Source organism: Zonotrichia albicollis, chromosome 10 (assembly GCF_047830755.1).
Source record: "Zonotrichia albicollis isolate bZonAlb1 chromosome 10, bZonAlb1.hap1, whole genome shotgun sequence".
Taxonomy (NCBI): domain Eukaryota; kingdom Metazoa; phylum Chordata; class Aves; order Passeriformes; family Passerellidae; genus Zonotrichia; species Zonotrichia albicollis.
The window spans coordinates 3202882-3222242 of NC_133828.1; positions in this window are offsets into that span (position 1 = coordinate 3202882).

A 19361-nucleotide genomic window follows, 5' to 3' on the forward strand; every position below is an offset into this window, starting at 1 on the left:
GAGGCACTATCACCACCCCAGAAACCTCCCTGAGCTGGATAATTTGTCCATCACCAGACAAGTCTGACTTAGGGAGGGGATTAGTGGGGCTGATGCTGCGGGCACTGCTTGCTGACACATCTCCTGCGCCACCACTGCTTTGTTTCTGCCCTGCTGCTGTCCCTACAGAGCTGCCCCCTGCTCTGCACCACATCCTCCAAGAGATGGAGGATCTGTCTAAAAAATACCCCCAGAGAAGCCAACACCACCCCCTCCCTGCTGGTTTCAGTGGGAATTATAGTGAGCACCATGCTGATTTCGTGTCTGTTTCCGTAAAGGTTTTCCTTGGAAAAGGAGATTTGTTTCACTGTGGCATCTCACCTGAAAGCAGGTTGCTTATTCCATTTATTTGCTGATTTCATGTCTGTTTCCGTAAAGGTTTTCCTTGGAAAAGGAGATTTGTTTCACTGTGGCATCTCACCTGAAAGCAGGTTGCTTACTCCATTTATTTGCTGATTTCATATCTGTTTCCGTAAAGGTTTTCCTTGGAAAAGGAGATTTGTTTCACTGTGGCATCTCACCTGAAAGCAGGTTTCCCACTCCTTTTATTTGCCTGGCCTATACATGGGTCTGCATGCTGGAAAGTTCTCCTTCTTCCTCAGGAAGAGTCCTAATTTTTGTGTCAGTGTTTTTTTTATAGCCAGGCTAACCCTGGAATTCTATTCTCTTTATCGGTGTTCCAGCAGAATGTCCACCAAACAGCAGCTCAGAATCTCCTTTTCCACCACACCAGGCAGAAAACTCGTGGGTGTAAGAAAATGAAAGGATTTTTGCCGGATGTGGAGGATTTGAGCTTTGTAGAAACACCTTGAGTTAACAGTGTGCTGTACACAACCCCTCATTCTTGTTCTGTATGAGCGAGTCTTTGTTCCCTGCGTTCGCCATGGGCATCCTGGTGCTTCAACTTTATCTCTGACATATCTCTGAGAGTGTGTTCTTTTGCTGGCAGGTTTGAAAAAACACAAACTAACCACTGACAGCCCACAAACCAAAAGCAGAAACTCCTCTAACGTGTGCATCCCCTCAGCTGTTCCAACAAATGTGTGTGAATTGTATTTTTTAATGCTCATTAAGAGCTTTTCCAGCTTCAGATCTGTGGCATCTTTTTAGATTAAATATTATTTGCTCATTTAATTAATACACTACTCTGTACTCTGAACTTTTTAACTAAAAATCATTAGGAAATAAGTTGGCTTTTCTGTGCTTGCTGGATGCTACAAACGCTCATAATTTTCTCCTCAGGTTTCTCATTTTGGCTCTCTTTGAAGTGGGTGGAATGGTTTTAATGTTGACCCAAACTGAATTGGTTACAGGAGATAAGAAAAACATTTTAATATAAATAGTGCATAGACAGAGATGATAAAGACAATTTCAGGCATATAGAAAAGGCAGACAAGGAAACTGAAATCAAGCAATTTCTGCGTGAGCTTGGTAGATGACTGATTTCACACGCTTTTCAGCAGAGGAACGTGGATGTTCATGAAAACTTGATCAAGAGCCATATCCAAAAGAGCATTTGCATATCTGAAATAGAGTGTACAAAGATTTTAAAGGCCTACATCCAAGATTGTCATCCAAAACTGCCTTTGTTCAGACACACTCAAGGCTGGGAGCACTGCTGAACTTGGGGGGAAAGGGAATTCTCTGTGAGGAGCTGCTGACCCGTCCCAGCCAGCTGTAGGGACCGTGTCCCGTGGGGACATCTGTGCCTGGCACTTGTCACACAGAACAGCTCCTAATTGCCTCCAGAAGGGAAAATCAGCAGAGAAATGAGACAGTGAGCGTGCTGCTCCCCACCTGAACTGCAGCAACGCTGAGGAGGAGAGGAAATGTGGTTTTATATGATATCTTCTATGTATAAAGGCTCTAAGAGGCTGCACTCAGCAATTATTGATGAGCAGGAGCAAGGAAAGCAGGCTCCAGAAGCTGAGGGGTTTGAGTGAAGCCAGCTCAAAGGAAGTAAGTGCTGCGTTGTCTGGGGAAGCAGCGGAGCGAGGAGGTTGTGTTCAATAAAACATTGGGTGCTGAGGATGGGAGGCACGGAATTGAAGCACTGAAGGGTTCAGATTAGATGGGGATTAGCTGCTGTTAGGAGTGCAAGTTGTTAAAGTAATGGAGAAACTGCCTGGTCGCAGCTGACATAGTCTGAAAGTTGATTTTCAGTCTTATTAATCATCTCATTGGAGGTTTGGATGAGGTCTAGGTGGGATGGAGCTGGGATTTGTGACTGATTCTAGGCTAATGGAAACAGCAAACCATGGTTGGTTTTGGGGTTTTTTTTGGAAATAATCTAGCTTTTTCCAGGTTTTTGATCTTAAGGAATCTCACAAATTATACAAATCCAAATCGTTGTTCGTTTGGCTTTATCTTGTGCTGGGCATTCCCTGGAATCAGGCAGCCCTGGATCCTAGAGACCCAAAGCATTCCAGTGTGCCTTTCCCCATGGAAAGTGGATTTCAATGGCTGATTTTCCACATGGCTTCTCCAGGCCATCCCAAATGCTGTTGATTTGCAGCAGACGAAGGAGGACGGTATTTGGACAGGTCAATGTGATTCCAGGTTGACTCCCATGTTCCCATTTGTAGGAATTTTCCTGCAGTCAGGAGGAATTGTGACCTGGTAGGGTGGGCAGACCCTGGCACAGGGTACCCAGAGCAGCTGGATCCATGGAAGTGTCCAAGGCCAATTGGACACTGGGGCTTAGAGCAACCCAAGCCATTCCAAACACGAACCATTCCCAACCCAAACCATTCCAAACACGAACCATTCCCAGCCCAAACCATTCCAAACACGAACCGTTCCCAACCCAAACCATTCCAAACACCAACCATTCCCAACCCAAACCAATCCAAACACCAACCATTCCCAACCCAAACCATTCCAAACACCAACCATTCCCAACCCAAACCATTCCAAACACCAACCATTCCCAACCCAAACCATTCCAAACACCAACCATTCCCAACCCAAACCATTCCAAACACCAACCATTCCCAACCCAAACCATTCCAAACACGAACCATTCCCAACCCAAACCATTCCAAACACCAACCATTCCCAGCCCAAACCATTCCAAACACCAACCATTCCCAACCCAAACCATTCCAAACACGAACCATTCCCAACCCAAACCATTCCAAACACCAACCATTCCCAGCCCAAACCATTCCAAACACCAACCATTCCCAACCCAAACCATTCCCAACCCAAACCATTCCAAACACGAGCCATTCCCAAACCATTCCAAACACAAACCATTCCCAACCCAAACCATTCCCAACCCAAGCCATTCCCAACGCAAGCCATTCCCAAACCAAACCATTCCTAACCTAAACCATTCTGTTTTTCTGTGAATCTCTTTGTTTTGTAGTTTCTCCTGCAGTTACTGCCTCAGAACTTAACTTAACTCCTAAGAACTGGAAAGCTGAAGGGGATCCATAGCACTCTTGCAGATTTGTTTCACTTGGATTTAAACCTCACGCCTTTGCCCTACAGCCAGCACAAGGCAAGTTCTCTCTGGGATGATCATTTAAGCAGGAAAACCCCAACAATTATTTTAGGTTGGTTTGCACAGTCCATGTAAAACCAAGGGATAAAGTTACTTGTGCATTCAAAAATGGGCTGCTTTTGATTTTATTTTTTTCAATTTTTTTTCCCATTTAATTATTTTCTGATTGGTCAGGGAGGGTAAAGCTTGGGTCTAAAAGAATATTTAGTATGTGGTCAATACAGCTGCTGAGCTTACTGTTCTTTTTTCCTCAAAACTGAGAATTAAAATGAAGAAAAAACTTGCATGGCAAGCTTAAAAATTCCAACCAGAGCTGTGTGTATTCCATGTGGCTGCATGTACTGGAGTTAGATGAGGCCTTGTCTGCCATCTCACAGCTCATGACAGCACTGCAGATCTGTTTTTCAGTGGAAATTCTGAAAACTTGTGAAATCGCATGTTTGTCCTTTTTTCTTTTTTTTTTTTTTTTTGCCTCTGCTGCTAAGTCATTATTGTCTCATCTCTCACAAAACATACCATCCAATTTCAGAAGCAGAACTTCATATCCATTTTTCCGAGGAGGGATAGACAGTTTTGATTGCATTTTGCGTTATAAACAGCAAAGTGACTGAAGAAATGGCTGGACTTATTGCACTGCAAACCCCCTTGTGCTGAGGGCACTGTTTGCATGAAAAGCCTTCTCTGTGTAATGTGAAAGTTTCTACGAATGAGAACTGCACAGTAGTAGTAGTTAGGGCTTTATTACTTAGTTCTAATTTGTATTGATGGCCTAAAAAAAGTAGCATGCTTTGCAGTTCTATGAAAGAAAAGATTATAAATGGAGATTAATTATAATTTTGCTAGCTCAGTACTTGTAAAACTAAAGCAATTTATATTCTTTCTCTTAATGATCTCCATTCCTGATTGCAGTAATGTAATCTAATTGTGATTATGATAGTATCTGAATCATGTGGGCCTCTATGTGATTGGAACTACTCTTTGCATTAAAAAGTAATTTTGGAGTAATGATGAAAAGTTACTGTGGAAAATTGGCAAGTAATATATTTTACTCTGTATCTTAAGTTTCTGCTTTCATTTTTGATTATATCTTATAGCAAGGATAAGTATGATACTATATCAAGGATTTATTACATCAAAGACTTATCAATGATAACTCTGAGTATCGAGGATAAGCATGATATTATTGCAATAGCACAGATATGGTCGAGGCAAGAAATTGAGGTTTTAGATGCTGGGCTGGGGTTTGTGGAGAGGAAGGGAAGGTGGAGGAGGAGCCCTATCAGTATTCCTGGGAGATGAGTGTCTTCAGAGGGAAGTGCTGCCAGTGTTTTGGCTGACATAGCAATGTCAATGCTGATAAAAGTTAGGCACAATAAAGGTAGTCAGGTGGTTTTCTGAAGGCTTCTTTGAACTTTTAGGTCTTTGCTTGCAGATGAGAGAGGCCTTCAAGAGCATCAGAACTTTGATAAGATGGCTTTTAATTACTCCTTTATTGACTGTGAGAAGGTGGAACCAGGGAGGGAATACTCACGTCTCCAAAGCCAACGCAGGATTGCCTCCAGTTCCTTGCGGGCCTTATTGAATTGTCTTTCAGAAACTATTTGAATTAATTCAAGGGTTCGAGCCAAGGGTAATAAAGGGTGTTGAACTGGAGAGGTATGAAAGATCCAGTGATCTTGACATCATTTGATTTAAAGTATTTGTTGAGGAGCAAAAAGCAATGCAAGCCTCACGGCAGGCTGACTTTCAGGGAGTGCAGAGTGTGCTAAGGAATTTTTATCAGGATTTTATTATAATGTATGGTAAATCTACTGAAGAAAATTGGAATATATTTCAGAAACAGTTGGAGGACATTTGAAATTCATCCTGGTTTAAGTCTAAAGAAGGATAAAGGTAACAATGCCCAATGTGGCTAAGTAGAGTTGTATAGTAAAGAGTAAGATAAGCAGTAAGCACAAGGTGTTGGGGAAAAAAAAAAAAGTCAAATCTGGTAAGGTGGAGCAGTTGAAAGGCTACAGAAAATAAGCAGAAGCAAACTGAAAGGCTAATTGGAAAAGCAAAGAGAAAATGCTGAATGCTAACTGCAGAAAAAAAAAATAGTTGAGATGATAATAATATCCTGTGAATATTCTCCAGCAAACTGAAAGGAAAAATAGATCCAAAAATCACTGTAGTGTGGACAAAGGCATGGCGGATTTGTTCAGCAGGTTTTATTTTTGTGTGTGAATACACAGAGGCAGATGGGTGGATGGCTGGGCAGATGGAGAGCTGCTGAACAAAGGAGGAGTGCTTTTCCTTTCTGTGGCAACACGTGCAGCCTCACCTGAGGAACAGACTAACACGACAGAAATCACAATATCCAGCTCAAAATCCTTTAACGTGGCCTGATTGGCAATAAGGGGTGCAAAAAAGCCAGTCTGATTTCCAAAAGTCAGTGAAACTTTGAAGAAAAGCAGAGCTGTGGGTAGTATTGCTTGTGGCCATAGCCACAGAATCCATCAGGGTAGCCCAGGACTCTGAAAGGAAAGTGTGAGCAGAAGGAAGTGTGGATATATTCCAGTGTGGGAAATGAATTTGTGGAGAAATTATCACTCTTACAAAATAAAACAATTGAATTTCTACCCTCCTCACTAACTCAATCGAAACAGAAACACTTATAATGTATTGTAATTAAGAAATAGTTGGCTTCTGATTGTGATGGTGTGACTTATAACATCTAATAAAAGTTTTAAAAATGCCTCTCAGTTGCCCAAACTCTGGGTCAGAAAATGGCTTAATCTGACATCCAAGGATAAAAATATTAACTTAATCATATAACTGATTGAGTTTCATATCATTTGCTCCTGGGACTGTTTTTGGGCCAGGGTTGTGGCACCACCAGTGCCCTTTCTGACCTTAAATCTTTGAGGGGGAAGAACCAGAGGCCTCCTTGCACGGGGTGGGCTGCAGTTTAAATAAAAATAAAAATAAAATACAAGCTGCAGATATTCCCCATCCTTTTTTTTCCTTCCAGAGGGAGTTCCAGCTCTCCCCTCACGAGTTAAAATTATCCCAGCTCTCTCCTGACTTCTGTCTCAAACTTGCAATTACTTCTACCTGCTGTTTGCTGCTGCTGAAGGTTTTGCCCAGCAAAGGCTGGGGTAACCCTGCAGCTCGAGTTTGGCTGGAGATTACAGACACACACAAGAGCTGGTTTCTGCAGAAAGTGTCTGTTTCTTTGCAGAAGTGAGTTTTTTAAGAGGCAGGATCGCTGTGAATTCCCCCCGACGCAGTGATTTTTGCTCCCCCTGCTGTCACGACAGCAGCAGATTAACCAACCCTTTTTGCCCACTCAGACGGGTGTTGATAATGTGGATGCACAGGATGCTTTTGGTAAAATAAAATAACAAACGCTTGCAGCAAAGGGAGGAGGAAACCGTGCAGTATTTAAATAAAAAGCCAGCCCAGGGAATATTCTACATTTAAGACCCTGTGTGCTGAGCGAAAAATTACGGGAATTGATGAACTTGAAAGATTATCTGCTCCTCTGAAAGACTACTCCAAACAAGAGAGAGCTACTGAAAAAAAAAAAAAAAAGGGTTTCATTGCTAAAGCTCTTAGTGTCTGGGAATGCTAAAATCCAGGAATAACTTGGAATTCCTGCCCTGAAATTATTACTTACACTGAGCCCCTTTCAGAGGTGTTGTCGTAGCCATTTTTTTTTTCCTTTCCAAGGATCAAATCAGCTTTTTTCCCCCAAAAATTAATTAATTTACCTGGTTCTGAAATGCTCATGGAGATGCCTGTGAGGCTGTGGGGTGGCCCCAGTGTGGGAGGTACAGCCTTTGACCCACCTGCCTACCAGAAACCAAATTTTTGGGAGCTGAAGCCTCTCTCTGCAAAGGGATTTTCATTTCCTGCAGTTAGCAGTCCTGCCTTTTGCTGCAACCACCTGTGTCATTTAAATAATTTGGTATACACTAAATATGTAGATATTAATGATCTAAAGTTGTATTATACATAGGTAGTATATTAGTTATTATATACTGTTATATATTGAATATATATATTAATAGTATAATATATATTAATATATAATATTAATAGTATAATATAGTATAATATATATTAATAGTATATATATGTATATACACAGTACACCATATATTCCATATATCATATTTATATTATATTTAGTATTTGTATACTAAAGATACTATGATATGTAGTATATACAGACACTTTATAAAATATATAGTGTAAATATACACAAGAAATACTATAAATACTATATTATATACTATTATAAACATAGAATAAGTATATATGTATATATACACATTATATAGATGCATACTGTATATATTATAGTATAGGTGTATATACTATAAATATAGCATATATATATACATACTATATGTAAAATATAGTGTACACTATATATGATACATATATATAGTATATATGATATAAATAGTATATGTATAGCATATAAGTTATATATATATGACATATATATAGTAAATTAGATATGGTTTATAAGTTTATATACTAGTATATATTAATATGTACTACTAATGTATATTAATATTTGCTAATATAGACATATATATAAAACCAGAAATTGAATAGATATGATATGTTTTTATACTTCTATATAATGGAGGTATAAAACCTCTATTATATGTTTTATACCTCTGTTTTATATTTTTATATTTTTATATCTATCTATCTATCTATCTATCTATCTATCATCTATCTATCATCTATCTGCCTATATCTACACATTTATTTCTTTTTCAGCTGAAAATCTTTATTCTCCTTGCATCCCAATTTCCCCGACTACCTGCCCACTGGTTTTTTTGGTTTGTGGGGCATTGCCATGAATTATTTGCCCAGTGCCGAGCATTCCCAGGGTGTGAGGGACACAATCCCATTGTCCCTGTGCCCACCTGGTGCTGGGCCCCAGCCAGCAGCATCCCTGCTTCCAAGGGGTGCCCCAGCCAGGCTGTGTTTCCCAAATAAAAGGAGAAGTGAGTTTCTGGGCAGGAGGCAGGAAGGTTTTTCTGTCGGGGGAAGTGTCCTGCTGGACACTGAGCGCTTTGTGAGGGCCTGGGGCCGGCTGTCTGCCCGCTCCCTTAAGGGAACTTGACAGATCTTAAAAAAAAATCAATTTTAAGCTCACATGCCCCAGTGGGTGCCAAAGCCACTTCAGAGAGGCTGAGAGATGGCTGAGTCGACAGGATTTGACTTCCCGAGGTAGAAAGGTGACAAACTCCATCATGAGAAAGGGGCAGCTCGGGGCCTCCAAGGCCGAACCTGCTCCCAGGATCCGGGGCCCGGCGCCGTATTGAACCTATTTATCTCTTTCATGGGCCCAAGGTACCACGGGGAAAGAAAAGTTGTTCAAAAAAACGCTGGCAGAATTCAAGGGTGTAAATGATGAATTACTTTTCATCAGCTGAAAGGAAACATACTCCGGAACAATACTGAAAGGGAGCAGGAGCATCTGACCTCCTGCTTCAGAGCAGCCAATATCTTCATTCAAGAAGACAACCATGAAATTACACAGAAAATGGGATTGTCATGAACAGCCCCTTGAAATCTCAGTATACAGTCATTACTGCATGGGAAAAAGCCTTCATCCACACATCATAACTTGTAACAGACAAGGGAGGGGAAAAAAAAAACACCCTGAAAACCAGCCTTGGACTTACCAGTAGGAATGTAGAAAATATTTGTTGATTCAAACTTTTCCCCTCTAGTCTCCCAAATCACTGTAAACAGACATAACAACGTCCTAACCCCGGTGTAAGCCCGGTTTTCTGGCCACAGGCAGCTCATTGGAGCTGTTTTGTAAATCAGAGGAAAGGAAGAGGGGGGAAAGCCAGCCTATCACTTTATTTATATTATCTGTCCTTGGTGATTGATTTATCATTTAAGTGCTTTGAGAAGAGAGTCCAGAAACCGTTGTCCAATTAGTGCTGCCCTCTGAAACCACGCACTATAAATATTCGTAATTATCAGAATAGCAAAACAATCTTCATCAGGGTAACAACTGATTTTCTGGGTTTGCCTAGCAAAGTTTATATTTATCCAAATTAGGCAGAGAATAAAGAGCAAACAAGAGGCTGTTGCTTTATATGAGAGTGAAACCAATCACAGAGAATGAGCAGCCAGGAATATGGGGATAAAAATAACACATTTAACTGTTTATTTCTTGATTCTTGCAGATTTCTACATTGACTTTAATTAAGCTAGCCCTGGGCTAGTGGGCATGGAGAGGGGTGGGTTTTTTTATTCCTCTTTTATTTTTTTAATTCCTCATTAAGCTGTTTTTTCCTTGGCTCTTGTGGCTTTAATGACTAGTCCCATTAAATAGGTCAATGGGCTGCTTTTATTTCAAGTTTTATATAGACTCATATTCCACTGAATCTTAAACACGGAACACCCAAAGCCTTTCCAGGCCAATTCCCGCATTCCTGCAGATAGAGATGCATTTATTTCTCTTTTCCCTTCCCTCCACAGCAGCTGACCTTTCACTGTGGTGCAGATGGGGAAAGATCTGGAAGGTTGGTGCCATTCTGGGCCGGCCAGGTGCAAAAACAACTCCCAGGTAAGTGCTTGGCTGAAGTTTGGAGTGTGAGGAGGAGGAGTGGGAGCACCTGCATTCCCTTCCATCACCTTCCCTGACCTTTCCCTCTGTCCCACCATGGGCTGGACCAGGGCATGATGGATGAAGCCAACCTGAAGAGTGCAGGGGCTGCCTGGAACAAGGGTGGTGCAAAAAAAGGACATCAGGGACATCACCCAGGGACAAATCTCCTCTCCTGGGGGCCTGGACCAGCCCAGACCAAAGCAAAGAAAAACATGAAAGGGAAATTGCTTTGTGAGAGGGTCAGAAAGACTTTTTACCTGTGAAAAAGAACAAGTCTTGAGGTCTGAGAGTGAGGAGAGAGAAAATCCTCTGAACTAATAATTTCTTTATTCCTTGCCAGGAGTGAAAATGTTTTTTAAATGACTTTGCCTGATGTCAGTCTAGAACAAAAATTGATGCTCCAGCGTTGCCCACGAGATGCTCCCAGCTCTATTTCTGTGTTTCCTGTGTAGGTGTTTTGGAAACATGTCTAGGAAGCTGCTGCTCTTCTGGCCAGAGGTCTCCATGGAATTCCTCCTTCTGAGACACGAGGTTGGTGCCGTGGTTTCCTCTGCAGCAGAGCAGGGCTTCCCCTCTTAAAAATATTTCACAAACAAAACAGAATCAATATTGTTGATGTCTGTAAATGCTCCCAGCCTGCCTGAGCTGCTGCACCACAACCATAGTAATCCAAAAATGTCCTGTACTGGGAATTAGAACTCTTCATCTTCTCTCAGGGTTTTATCAGGCCTTGAAATGCATTTTTTTCATGCAAAGTAGCCCATTGTAGCACTGAATTGGCAGCACAAAATAACAAATGTCACTAAAGTGTCAGACAAAAACCTGGCAGAAAGGTGCCTGGGAAAATCTGTGGGTTTCATTGGTTGCCACAGGTAGAAACACAGCTCTGGTGCAGCAAATTAGCTGATTATTAGCTACTTAAAGATTCAAATTCAGACAGCCCTTCAGACACAATTTAAACCATTGTTTTAAGTGCAAACTGGGCTAAAAATAATTGGACTCTCAGCTCATACCTCCCAAGCCTGTACCCAAGGCTTCTAAATGGAGAATGAGCCAGCCCGTTTGGGGTTGTGAGTCCCAGGCCGGAGGTGTCTGTGTCTCTGCTGCCCCTGAAAGAGCTCTGTTCAGATTTTCCTCCCCAGTCTTGGGGCTTTCCTCCCCAGCCCAGTGCCTCCAGCAAGGGGAGATGGATCTTATCATCAGGCTGCAATTTGTAGAGTAATTAGGACCTTGACTGTGACAACCTTTAGCCTGTCAGCAGTTGTGGTTTAGCTCATAGTTAAAACGACAGTGGAAGCTCTATTGCAGCTACTCTAAATATATCCATATTTTAACTAGATGAGGTGATATGTGGGCTTGCAGTGATTTGTTTAGATATACAGGGGAGTGTCAAAGGACTCTTTAAGCTGGGACTGAGTCCATTTGATTGTCTGAAAGGTGATTTTGATTGCCTTTTCCTCCTGTGGAGCTGGATGGCGATGAGAGCAGCTGTCCTGCAATGGGAAGGCAGGGAATCCCCAAACTACAACCAAAGAGTGGGTACAAACCTGTCACATGCTCTATTCCACATCAAAAGATGCCTTTTATTCGGATTTAACAAATTAAGCAGGTAGGGCTAATCAAGCAATTTGACCACTGAGCAATTTTTAATGCTCCAGCAAACCGACCTCAAACTACACAGAGGCTGTGCAGCTGAAATTTAAACTCCTTTTATACACATAGATTTTTTTCTATCCCGCCTACATTTCAGCACACTTTTAAGGAGTTGTCATTATCCTAATTATAATTAAGCCACTTGAAATAAATTCAGAGATAGTAAACAGTGTAAAAATATCTAAATAGGGGAGCTGGTCCATTGATTTTATGGCTAAGTTATCACCTCATGTATAAATGCTACAATTGATAAACAATACCTTTAATTCAGCAGTCAAAATGATGCTATTAACTTGGAAAACGGATGAAAAAAAAATGCTAATGTGAATACCTCTGTTTCTAAGCAGAGTGACAAGAATCACTGCTCCATACGAGCCAATCCAAGGGCAGATTGAACTTCTGGCACACAAATCAGTGGTGGAGAGGAGGAATTTGCTTCTTGTTGGTAAGGCTGGGTTGCTCCTCCTGGAGCAGGGAGCATTCTATTGAAATCACAATATCCAAAGTATTAACACCAGAGGCAATTAATGGGATTTCCAAGAGTGTCTGGGCCCTGGATGCCAGTCGAGTTTCTAGGTGATTTTTAAATGATGTCCAGAACCCATCTGCATCCTTTGGCACCCACAGCCCTTCAGACTGTCGGGTTTTGATGCCTGCCTTGATTTGTGAGGGATCTAGTCTGGAGCAAAACTAATTGTGACTGACAGCACAAAAAGACAGGTGCAGAATTGAAGCACAGGTCTAAAGCCTTGGGCCCGTGGAGCTGATGGATTTTTAGTGTATTTTTAATGTTTCACTGGCTCCTTAATTAAATAAAAATATTTTCGATAGAGCAGCAGAAATCAACTTCTTTGACTGATATGAATCCTGTTTACTCTCCAACTCTGAACTCAGCAGGTTAAGTAATTGGGAGACAGAAAAGTTCCTATATTTCTATTTCCAGCTGGTGGTACACAAAAGGCAGGAAGTTATCTCATTAATGGGGCACCAGCTTTATGCAAATTATAGTAACAAAAAGGCTTCCCTTCATACTTTTCATAAATTACCTAATAAAGTAGGAATAAATGGCCATATTCAAGAGCCTTTGTTGTATTTTTAGCACAAGACTCTTTCTGTTACTGCAAATATGACTAAATGCGCCTTGTTCAAAAGGGGTGTTTATGAAATAAGGCCACTCAAAAGCTTTTATTCCTTAACAGCCTTCAGTTACTTTTATGGCACAAAATTAACATAATTAGTCACAGAGAATAGATGACATAAGCAGCGTGCCATGCACAAAAGGGGAAACCAGTATCTAAGGAAGGTATTTTGAGAGATCAAAAATTTTCAAAGTGCTCAATACTAGAAGGTCCTTTTTATTTGTGCACAGCCTTAAGATACTTTCTTACTCCGTGAAATTCCCATAATGAGATGCAGCAGACAGATGACATTAGCGATGAGCCATTAGAAAGAGGTCAGTTTCCTCTGAAAGATAGTCACTGTTCCTGCTCGTCATTAATTTGCAGCTTCAAAGCAGCGAGCATATGATAGTCTGGCATGTTAAGCAAGTTGCAGTTATCTTTAAATAACCATTTTTTTCCAGTTATTAGAAGCTAAAGTTTTTAAACTTCTGACTGAAAGCAAAATTAAAGCACGCAGCAGTGTAAAAAGGCTACGGAGAGATTAGAAAAAGGAAATCGAATGTGTTTTAGAAATGAAGTTAGCTTTTCCCCGGGGAAAGGCTGCCTTAACTTTTAGTCCGAGAATTTGGGGCTTGCATATCGACCTCAGAGACTTGATTGCTTGCTGGTAGAGGAGGGAAACTCACTATTTTTAGCTGTTATCTACTTGTTGGTTAACACGGCCCCATGTAAAGGGCAGAAATGCACCACTATGGAAATAACATTTACCAGAAGTCGTAAATAACATTTACCCGAGGTTCTTGAGCAAGGTGGGGGAAGATAAATGTATCTGCTGTGTTTGTGATTTGGTGGGAGCTTTGGTTACACCTCTGCTTTAGCAGTGAAATATATCTGGATTTTAGGAAAAGCTCAGGTCATGTCTTTTCCATGAATTCTATGGTGCAGTGCAACAGGCAGGAAGCAACTCCAATGTGCGGCATGGAAATCTCGGTGCAAAAAGTCTTGTCAGATCTCTAAATAGTGTCCCAATGGGCACTAGAAACCCCTCCTGTCTGGGTGAATTACCTGCTCATGTTGAGGCATAAACCCCACTGAATTAAATGCTAATTTATAATAGTGTTCATAGGGCCAATTAATACTTCTGATTTCCTCAAAATGGTGTTGACTCCAGTAACTCTGGCACAGCACGAATCCACTGGCAGTGCTCTCCTCTATTCAGCATTGTCCAGGCAGCAGGACCAATTCTTGGCTCAAAGAATTAGCCAGGATTGCTTAAACCAGAATCCTTCTGAGGCTTCACCCCGACAGACTCGGCACTAAGCATGAAGACCAGAAATTAAATGCATTGTTGCTCGTTCAGACTTCAAATCCTCGAGTTTTGTCATTTTCAAGACCTATGTCTACCATTATCAATGATTTCTATCAATACCAGTCTACCAAAAGCAATTTTGGAAGATGGATACAAAGGGGGTGTAGTGCAGATTAAAACTGAAAGCTACAAGTTATTCCTTGAGATTCCTGTAGTAAAAGGAAGCCAATGGTAAGGAAAAGAATACAGGAAAAGGAGATGCTGGTAATTTCTGTATGCCACATTCCAGAATGGATTGCATCTGCTTTAACTAATAAGAATCTATAGAACAGAATGAGAGGATTATGAATTAGATGTTCTTGTTAAGGTCTAGTTCAGTTTTAATTAAAACACGAGCAATATATATGTGCATTTGTGCACACAAATTCTGGGTTATACATCACACACACACACAAACCAATATATAAAATACAGACACCCTTGTTCATTATACCTAAAGTTTTGCTTTAAACACAGAGCTTTATACATTATTTTAAACACATTTTTAACACATGTTAATAATATTCATGCTGGTGCTTTGAAAAATCTGCGAGATGTGGTTAATGAAGAGAAACTGCAGCATAAATTGCATGTAAAATATGCAATCCACAACAACATATTTTTTCTCAAGCTGCAGTTTTTTTACATTAAACATCTTTTAGCTTGTTTAAATTTATTCCCTATTGTTTATAAAGAGCATCATCAGCCACCACTGCTTGAAACAACTGCAAGTAGTAAACCAGGCAATCTTCTTACTTTAATAAGATTCTTTGGTTAAAAATAGATTTTAAGTCCATTCCACATTAAAGGGTGTAAATCCTAATGAAATTGCACAAAATGTTTCCATTTTCAAGGGATGTTTTCCATGCAATGAAATACTTTTTTTTTTTTATTTTTCCCTGAAATTTCACCAAATAAAATAGCCAGAAGTTTTTTTGGGGTTTTTTTTGTTTGTTTGTTTGTTTGTATTTTTATTCCTTTTATATTTTACCCCAGACTCTTCTTTTTAGACAATTAGACAATTCTAATTCCCTTTCTCTTATTTTTTTCCCCTTGAAATTCTGATTTTCTATATATTTATCATTCCCACTCTTCTCTTTTAGTTTGTCTCCAATTTGTCCACATCTTTTTTGACCTGGGTATTTCATGACTGAAAGGTCATTTCATGATTATCAATATCAAGGAATGCAGAAGGATATTCCACATTATTTCCATAGGCTATTTTTATATTTCCATTGTATCCATTGGCTTCCCGAGGTTTTTTGCATCCTTTTTCTACAGTATCATAACATTTAAGATTCTGATTTTTGAAACTGCCCTACAGCGCTGTTGCCTTACCAGAACATCCCCAATTCTGCATTTAACACCCTGGTAATTCCTAACTAACCATAAAAGGTGTATTTTTCCTTCTTTAATTAAATGGGAATTTTAAGCCTTTTCTCCAATTTGACATGGCCTTTTGAATTCTAATACTACAATATAATGCAATTTTCTGTCCAGCTCTGGGGTCCTCAGCACAGGAGGAACATGGATCTGCTGGAGAGGGTTCCAAGGAGGGACAAGGAGATGATTTCCTCTGCTGAGGAAAGACTGAGAGGGATAAATGGGACATTGGGAAGGAATTCTTCCCTTTGAGGGCACAGATCACCCAAAGGAGTGTGGCTGCTCCTGGATCCCTGGCAGTGTCCAAGGCCAGGCTGGACAGGGCTTGGAGCTACCTGGGATGGTGGAAGGTGTCCGTGTTGGTTGGAGATGACCTTTAACTAATTCACGCCATATGGAGATTCCATGTAATGGAATTCCACTCTGCTTGGAGAGTGGCTGCCGAGTTTTCAATTTCACTTTTTACTCTTGGTGTCCAGAAATCTGTTCAGTGCTTCTCATCCATGAGAAATGAGACAGTACTCGGAAATCAATCCAGGCTTTTACAGCTTAAGAGATTAGCCTACCACAAGGAATTGTTTTGCTTTATTTCTGTTGTTTTTATTAACAAAATTGCTGTCCATCCCAAAGCTATAATTTATATCAGGATCCTATTGTGGTAAAGTGTGGGATCTCAGCACCCCAGGACTGAGGTGTCACCGAGAGCACCTTGGGGGGCTCGGGAGTCCTGGAATGTTCCAGAAGTGTCTGGTGGCTGGACTTTGATCCTACACAGGAGACGACACCTGTATGAGGACAGGAGGGTTTCACCGGGGTGAATGGTGAAGGGATCAGTTAATTAGAGAGGGAAACACAGGGTTTAGGATTTCTGTACAGGGGGGTTTAGAGAAGTAAGATGGAGGAATTGGGGCGTGTCCTGTCCTTCTTCTTCTTCTTCTTCTCCTCCATCTTCTGTGGTGATGGTGGCACTTTGGGATTGGTCATTACTAAAAGTGCACTGGGCAATAAGGGTGAAAGGTATTGGGGAAAAATGATAAATATTGTACACGTAACTTTGGGTATAAAGATAGGTGACCGCCCGGAGGGCAGCACAGTGTGCTCATGGCTGGCTGCTGAGCAGAGCTCTGTCGGGCCGAGAGAAAATCTTTTAGATAAACAATTAATAAACACCGAGACCGAGAAAAGAACTGAAGCCTCTTCTCGTCCTTCGATACGCGGGCTGTCCCAAGGCCACCCCGGGCCTTTCCAGGCCCTTCAAACAGCCGGAAACGGGACAGTAAAGCCTCCAAAAACACACATGAAGACAGGGAACCAGACTCAAACAATTTGGTGAAAAGCTAGACACAATATTGAACATAACAAGGAATGAGTGGTGACTTAGATTTGTAGATCATCCAGTCAATCATGTTGTATTCGTATCATGAATCAAGATTTCTATTCATTTTATCAGGTCTCAATTATTTTAAGATATGGGCCAATAAATGAATACATCTCTCAAGGAAGCTGATTTCTTACTGCTACCATGGGAGTCACAGATATGGAAAAATGGGGAAAAATGGCCTTGGACTAGATGTGGTGTAAGTATGGATGAAGGGAGGAGTGGCAGGGAGGGGATGGATGTCACCTGAGGGGTGGCATTGATGAAGAAACCATGAAAAATAGAGAGGAAAATGTGAAATGCACTGCAGGTAAAGCTGGAAAAGGGTGGAAGGACAGGCAGAAAGGGATGATCAGCACTCAGGGTTTACACAGGTCTTACAGAAAAGGAGAAAGAGGCAATCCCATGGGTGAGAACGTCACAGAAAATTTCATTGAATTGACCTGGAAGCCTGAAAATATAAATTGGATGAGAAGCATAAGCAACTTTATTTCTGTTGGTTTTAGCTCATAAAATTGTTAATTTCTTTATCTCTATTAACACAAGCCATAGATTTTCCAAATTTATATCAAATTTATGTTTCACCCAAGCACCTCAGAGTGGGTGAAAGTGCAGATGCCAAATGAATAATTTTAGATTTGAGTTGAGGCCTATCCAGGGTGAAATTTGACTGTGGTTTTACATTACTTCTTTCAGTGATTCCCTGTTTGAACTTGTGTTTGTTTTCCTTTCAGGTGTGAGTTTCACTGTAATAGCATCACTCAGAGGAGCAGCAAACTGCGCCACCTTACTCAGCCACAGAATTTTTGCTTCTGCAAGCTGATCTCTTGCTGCATTTGCTATTTCACTTGCTCATATATTTGGGACATCCCTGAATCTTGTAGCTATTAGCATAGAATGACTTTGGATGGAAGAGACTTAAAAACTCATGCCATACCAAGGCCCTGCCATGGGTAGGAACACCTTCCACTGTGCCAGGGTGATCCGACCTGGCCTTGGACACTTCCAGGGATCCAGGGGCAGCCACAGCTTCTCTGGGCACCCTTACCACCTTCACAGGGTAGAATTCCTGATATCCAGTCTAAACCTACTCTTTGTCAGTTTGAAGCCATTTCTCCTTGTCCTGTCCCTCCAACCCCTTGTAAATTTTCTCTCCCCACCTTTCTTGCCGGCTCCCTTCAGGTCCTGGAAGGCCACAATGAGCTCACCCAAAGCTCCTCCTCTCCAGGTGAACAATCCCAGCCTTTCCTCCCAGCAGAGCTGCTCCATCCCCTGGTGCCTCCTTTGGATGTTCCAGCAGCTCCAGGTCCCTCCTGTGCTGGGGAAGCCCGGAGCTGCATGACTGCTCAGCTCCACATCCAGCAAGGCAATTTGCTGCCCTCCAGAGATGGAAATACAGCTGATTTTAAGGTTGCAGTCAGACCTTAGGCTCTACACCTTCCTCAGGTTCATATTTGAGCTGTTTTGGCCCTTTTTTACTATTTTTGGTAACAGTGTCAGCTTCCAAATTATTGCTTTGTGAAAGAAAGAAAATTAGTCTTATTTGTTCATCTCAAGGAAGGGTATTAGTGTTAAAAGCCACAATTCATAAATAGGTGGAAAAAAGTTGTTCCTAAGTGTCCCAACTTTGGGCTTTAGCTCAGTAAAGCACATGCCCAGCTGTGAGCATGTTTATGTTTCAATGGGCCTTGGCATCAACCACAACCTGAGCAGGTCAGAATTCCATGTTTTCCCCACTCGTGGTTGGAGTTTGGTGCTGCAGCAGAAAACAAAGGAATTGGAAGAAGAATCCTATTAATTCCGGCTGCTCTAATGCAAAACCGGGGTTTCATTTTTAGACTTCTATTTTCTACTTTAATTATATAAATCTGAACATACTTTCGAGATTATGAAATAAGAGCCGGGAAGCCAGTTATTTTTCATCATTTATTTTTAAAGCAAATTTATCTTTGAATTGTCATCTGTTAAAATTCCTGAGAAGCAGACCACAAATGAGTACAATATGAACATGATTTTCCATGCCAGCCCAATTCGAGTAAAAGATGTAAAGATTTTTATTTTCTTTTTTTTTTTAGGTTTTCCTTTGAACACTTCAGCTGAACACAAAGTGTGACCAGTTCCACCTCAGCAAGCCTTGGGTCTCTCTCCAAGTTTACAGGGTGTATGTGCACACTTGCACATGCACATACAAATAATACCAAGCTAAGCCATGAATTGGCAACATCGACTCAATTAAATCTTCAGTTTAATGGATTCTGAAACCTTGAAATGTTCTGCAAAGGGAGCAGCAATGG